Raw genomic sequence first — 7,076 nt, forward strand, 5'->3', positions numbered from 1 at the left:
TCCACAACTCGCCTTCCTGGATACTAAACCCTAAAGCAATTAATACTACCCTAAGTAACTTAAACAAAAACAACACGAACCCAATCCAGTATCAAACAAAGTTCTACGAAATTAAAGAGAAATACCACAACTATACCTTCATCTACACAGACGGATCTAAGACCGACAACAATACTACATACAGCATAACCTCACAAAACGAAGTTATAAAAATGTCAAACCTACCAAGCTACAGCTCAACATACTCTGCAGAAATTATAGCCATATGTGAAGCTATAAACACAATAAAAAGCAAAAACAAAAACTTTGCAATATGTTCCGATTCCCTCTCGGCCATCAACTCAATAACAAACATATACAACTACGACCACTACCCAACCACCATAAGAAACATTATGATAGCGAAATACCCTAAAATCAAACTAATTTGGGTACCGGGACACGCCAACATTACCGGAAATGAATTCGCTGACTACACCGCAAAACAAGCACATCAAACACCAACGCTAATGACAGATAACTTCAACTTAACCGACATAAAAAAACATATAAAAAAACATTTTGACAACAAACAGAACCACACATGGACCTCAACCAATGACTGGTACCAACAGGTAAACCACACAAAAACCCACATAACGGACTTTATAAAAAATAATAAAAATAGGGTGACCCGACTAGACGTCATAAAGTTCGGGCGTCTTCGGCTAGGGCATACAAAGGCTACACATGGACACTTCATGACTAACACCAACCCAACTACGTGCACGTGCAACCCGGACGTAACATGTACCATACCCCATATCCTTCTTCATTGTCCACTATACACCGCCCGCAGAAGACAAATCTTCAGCAACTCAAACCCAATGACGCATCTATCTTCCCCAACCTCCGATTCAATATCTTTAATAACCAAATTCCTTAAAATAACCAACCTATACCATAGAATTATAGCGTAAGGCCTCGATGCTATTGCTTATTTACAATTAGCTTATAAGATTTACTCTTTAAGTCAATTTTTTTTTTAAATAAATAAATAAACTCTCGTAATTGACTATTTGGAAAAAAATTAAGTCACAACTATCGTTGACGAGTGCCACAAATCTAGAAATGTGATATTATCGAACCCAAAAAAATTCAATCTCGACGGACCTGGTGGTTTCAATTACTAGTGACATGATTTGAGAGGTTCATCGTATTTTTCCATCAAGCTATGCTTTGGGGAGGGCTTTGGGCTCTATGGCTCGAGCTGATTTCAATTATTATAACAAGACGCCAAGATTCGCAAAATTTATGGACCCATGAACTTAGAAGGGTGCATACATTTCAGCAACATGGCTTTGCCAAACATGCGTCACGCGCCACCCGAAATTGGCTTCCCGAAACACAAATTCAAGTGTTAGGGTAACCATCGCAGTCCTCGGATTAAATCCGATGGAGAACATGTGGAAAATGGAAGACGTAAGTTTCAGGCAGTAGAAGAGCTACGTAACGACGCTATAGAAGAATGGTCTCGAACGCATCTTTCAAAGTTTCAAAATGTCATTATTTTGATTACAAACCGGGTAGTGATAAATAAATGTGAGGGTTTAACCCATTATTGATCTTATGTAATACATATTTCTCATATTTGTTCCAATTTAATTTTTTTTTTGTTCGATTTTAGAAACGGTAAACGGTTTCGCAAAAAAAAATTTGGCATTTAAGCTTGATTTTGTGTATGTTGAAATTTCATATGCACAAATTTCGCTGAATTTTCATATAAAGCATTTTCCGCAGCTTTTTGTCACTTAACTTTAGAACTGACTCCAAGTCAACCATTTCTCAGATAAAGTACACTTTTAATTAAAGTTTACTATAACTTATTTAAAGCCGGCATTAGCTTGACTGTGATTGTGCGTTATTGAGTTTAACAAATAATTTTTATAAATTAGTTTTATTGTACCGAGCTTGAGTCCAATTTCGTTGTGAAGTAGATTTCGAATTTTTTTCATTTTTTTATTTAGCCATATCGCTTTAATAATCGTCAACAATTATATAACTTTGCGTACAAGGTAAGCAGGGCATATATTGCAGGCGATTTTTGCGCCCGAAGGTTTTACGAGTATATTTCTGATACACTGTACGTCGAATGTTTGGTGCACTAAACGATTTTACATATGTGTCATTGATAATCAAGTTAATTGCATTCATACAGAAAAACATACACTCAAATATGTAAGTCAGATACCTATAATTTGATATTGCCAATTGTCAATTTACGATTGTCAGCGGCTGTCGATTGGCGGCGGCGCAAAAGCAGTAACATGGCAGCAAACAGTTGACAATTGCCATGACAATTTAGTTGAAATTACGTATATCGATATTTTTAAACTTTTTTAACAACTGAATATTTAAATGCATGTACACATATATATGCATTCAAATACTTACCCAGTTGGAAATAGATAAATGAATGGTGTCATAGATACAATTCAAAGGCGAAGTTCAATATTCAAAAAGGGTTGGATTGGATTATAACAGAAAAGCAATTAAAAAACAAAAATTAATGTAGCGATATACATTTGCGATGATTCACTAGTTGTTTTATTTAGATATTTTTCAAGTCAGTTATAAAGGTAAAAATGGAAGTAAAAGATAAAGTTCAGTTTTAATTCTTTAGAAAAAATTGTGTATTGATTGATGCGCCACTCGTGAAAGAAACCTTTAATAAATTCAAGACTTTACTGATCTCTCAGAAAACAGGCTATGCAGCTCATCGGCGGTAAGTTTTAGGCAATGTTGAATCTTTATAGTCCAATGCAGTTAGGTTTTCTACAATTCTAATATATAAGGATAGAAAAATATACAGCTGAACACAGATTTTATACCGTTTTTTTCAATTTTTTTTGTTTTTGTTAAGGAGGTTGAAATCAAAATGTCAGAAACATCTCAAAGGTGCCGTCACACCAATGGTATGTGGGGCACGCTCCCACTATTACTATAACAATTCTCCACCTCGGCTTATTCTACTCTGGGACCACAAAAGTATAACTTCTGGGTAGAGCCGCGTTTATGACCGAAAACACAATAGGTACCTGCGTCCAGGTTGCTCTCCTGTAGGCGTATGAAGGCCCACCGTTGATAGTCCCAATTACTCCCACTATGTTTATAGGTGGTTCCAAAGTAAACGAGGCATCGGAAAGCTTGCAGTAGTGTTATCTTAACTCACTACCGTCTTTTCTTCTGTATGATACTGTATTGAGTGTTTCACTCAAACGTCTGTGCTTGTTGTCGGTTCGTCAGAGACTGTCCGCCTTCTCTGTTGCTGAAACGCTTTGCCTTCCCAATCAATATGGCGAAGTCGGGTCATAATCTTACCTGCAAACGTTTGCGCTGCCTCCCACTTACCGCTGGTTGCGCACATATCTCGTATGAGGGTGGTGGAGGACGGTTCACGACCCAGGGCTTACTCCAGTATAGCTCGTTCCTCTCTAAAGCGGTCGCAATAAAACATGATGTGTTCTGCGTTTTCGTCTGTATTCGGGCAGTTTGGACAGAAAGGGCTGTCTGCCAGCTTAAAACGGTGCAGCTATTCCTGAAAACAGCCATGTCCGCTGAGAAACTGTGACAGGTGATAGTCGGTGTCTCCATGTTTTCTCATTAACCACTCACCAACACGTGCTATGAGTTTATAGGTCCAACGTCCGCTTTGTGACTCATCCTACCGCTGCTGCCACCGGCCTACGCTCCGCTTCTTTTTCTCCTGGTGTGGGCCGCGTTCCCTGTCTGTTATAGAGCCGAAACATTTCATCTGCCAAGAGGTTTAGGGGTATCTTTCTCGCTATTACGCAGATTGCATCATCAGACACCGTTCTATATGCGCAAGCTACACGCAGCGCGCCTTGCCTGTATGTCTGGGTGACTTCCCATAGATTTGACTTTTTGGTCCCCGCCCAGATAGGTGCTGCACACATTTTATACAGTTAAGTACTACAAGTGAGTGAGAGTTGTGAAGGAGTAAAAATAACTTCAAATCTACATGTTTCTTTTTCAGTTTAAAATTTGGAACCTTTTTAAAGATTAACTCGACGAAATGGCCAACAACCAAGGCACAATTACTCATATATATGCGCTTACATCATTAATGGGTGCTACGCGAGTTCCTCCTCCTATTTTGTGGCGTGCGCCTTAATGTTACATGTAACACAAATGAAGGGACTTACAGTTTAAAGTCGACTAAGAACGGCAGATGCTTTATTCTTAATGACCAACTTTTTCATGGCACAAATAAACTTGGAGGATTGTCATTACCAGCTGAGGAGAGACTGCTGTTACAAAACACTCTTTGTTCATTTTGATGTTTCACGGAGTTTCGAATTGTCTTCCGAATTGTAGTCACGCGACAACTCATTCGGCTACGGCGGCCGCCGAATATACCGGGTCCGGCACTCCCAGTGTAACCAACTTTACACCGCTCTGTGAATTGACTAAATGTCAGTCCAGAGTATTATTTACAAGCGCGCGGAAGTATTTTGCCGAGAGTAAACCCGCAAAAAGAAAATCAGTAATGGATTTCAGGCGTAGTAGTGTGTGTAATTGCATTTTAGTTGGCTGGAAAATTGCAGCCAGCGATTGTTCGTGAGCTCGAGCATTTTAAAGCAAATAAAGTTTTTGTTTATCTCACCATTACTCGTTACAATGATACTGGTAGCATCGCGCAATGTCATGGAGGTGGCCATCAAAAGATTACAACGTCACGTGAAATGGTTCAAAAAGTGAAGAAGCGACTTGAACGAAATCCCCGACGAAGTGCCAATCAAATGGCAAAATAACAGAAAATATCTGACCGTAGCATCCACCGCATCCTGAAAAATGATATCAAAGTTAAGCCTTACAAGATCCAATACGCGCATGATCTCACACCAAAGCAGCAATAAATCAGATTTAAGAGAGCGAAGGAGTTGCTTCACTTGACCGAAAGCGGTCAATTTCCGAACATTGAGTTTTCTGACGAGAAAATTTTTCAAATTGAGCAATTCGTAAAGTCCTAAAACGATAGAATTTATTTGACCGATCATTCGTACGAAAGTTTGAGTCATCGATTGGCCACCAAGAGGCAGCATCCGTGCTGCAACCGCGGATAGGCGCTCTCGAACCGTTTTCATCGAGTCTGGTGAATGCGAAATATTCTCAGCAAAGTATTCTGGAGGTTGCGTTGAAGCCGTGGGCAGACAAACATTTCAGTGGTAGACCATGGACGTTTCAACAGGACTCGTCAGAAAAAACGATAAGAACTACGTTTCCTTTAAAAAGGCTAAATGAAACAAATTCAAAAGGAATTTGCTGCAGGTGAACTATTAATCACCAAAAGCATTATTGGTAACATCTTAAGCGAAGCTGTTATTCTTGAGATAAGTGCTATTTTCCCAAAAATTGACTGGAAAATTTGATCGATTTATATATGATATATTTTCATATGTATAAAAAAAATTGTGCACACGCATTAATTCATATTCATTTTATTTATTATATAACTGAATCAAATAGAATTCCAAATATTAGATGGGCCCCGGTATGCTTAAAATATGGGCTCTAAAGTTTTATAAGTATTTTGGTTGAAATTACAATAAATTGGTTGTCATGCCGTAGTAAGTCATAGAAAAAGTAAAAAAGTTGGCTGCATAATAAGGCCACACGAAAGTCGTTGCCACGGCAGTCGGTTCTACGTTACCGGGACGACCAGGACTTATATGCGCTCAAAAACTGTCGCTGCAGCAGCATTCCCCGTACATGTGTGGAGGATGTTTATGCTACTACAATAATAGCAACAACCATATGATAGTCTACATGACATGTCATGCATGAGAAATCAACGAGAGAACAAAAAGATGACAAGATAATTGAGCAAAGTCATCGAAAATGACATTAGTCAGATGAAAGTGAGAGAAAAGTTTTATTGTAATATCTGATAAGTCACGCCGAGAGCCATGCATTGAATCTACTTAGCAAAAGCGGCACTTGCTGGAGCAAATCATTAATAATTACCATATTTGAAAGCCAGCGATCCGGCCGCAATTATTTCGCATGTCATGAATCCGGCTTCTCTGATATCAAGTGTCGGTTACCTACTGGGTATTTAAGTAGTTCAGTGCGTATGTATGTATACCTTTCACACATATACATGTACATATGTAAATGATTCGCAAGGCGTCCAACGCTCGCTATCGTTGCGCATGCGCAGGTGAGATTAAAATTTTAGATTTGTGACGCGAGTGCGCACACCATCAAACACATACACAATCATTAGCATGGGCACATTTGCGCCAGAAAACAACACAAATTAGCTATCCAAACAAATACAATGCCATGCAAACGCCAAACGACACAAAAGACCTACATTTCCGAAATGGGAATTTGTGCGATTTTTAATGCAAAAAATATAAAAAGAATAAATATTAATAATAAAAAAATAGAAGTAGAACAGTTTTTTCGTTTAATTTTGCTTATAATGCATATATGAATACATAATAGGGATGTAAATTATTACGATTTTTGCGATCCCGGTATATTCGGGACTTAAATAATACAAATTCGGGACCCCGGGATTTATATTTATTTCCCTGTTTCCATTTCACATGATTCGTAAGATATTACAAATCCCGAAAATCACAAGATTTTAGCCAAATTATCACGTGATTTTCGGGACTAAAAATACCGAATTTATATCTCTAATACATACGTACGCATATGCTATACATAAATATATATAATTATTCATATATATAGTAAAAAATATGTCAAGCACGACTAAATCACGATTTACATAGTTTTATGTCTCCTGTGCAGCGTATTTTCGATCGGCAAGTGAGATATCGATTAATGCCTATATATGTATGTACCTAAATGTTAGGTTTGTTTATGTGTTAGTGATTTATTCAATTTTTTTATACACCTATGAATGGTATGGCTAGTATTTTACGACAAATGGTTGCGCTCACTGCGATTTATGAGATTTGAGATTTGCATTGAAATAAACAATTCAATAAAAATTTATATAGATACATTCACATACATACTCATATGTATGTATATAT

The sequence above is a fragment of the Anastrepha ludens genome, chromosome 3, assembly GCF_028408465.1.
Source record: "Anastrepha ludens isolate Willacy chromosome 3, idAnaLude1.1, whole genome shotgun sequence".
Classification (NCBI taxonomy): Eukaryota; Metazoa; Arthropoda; class Insecta; order Diptera; family Tephritidae; genus Anastrepha; species Anastrepha ludens.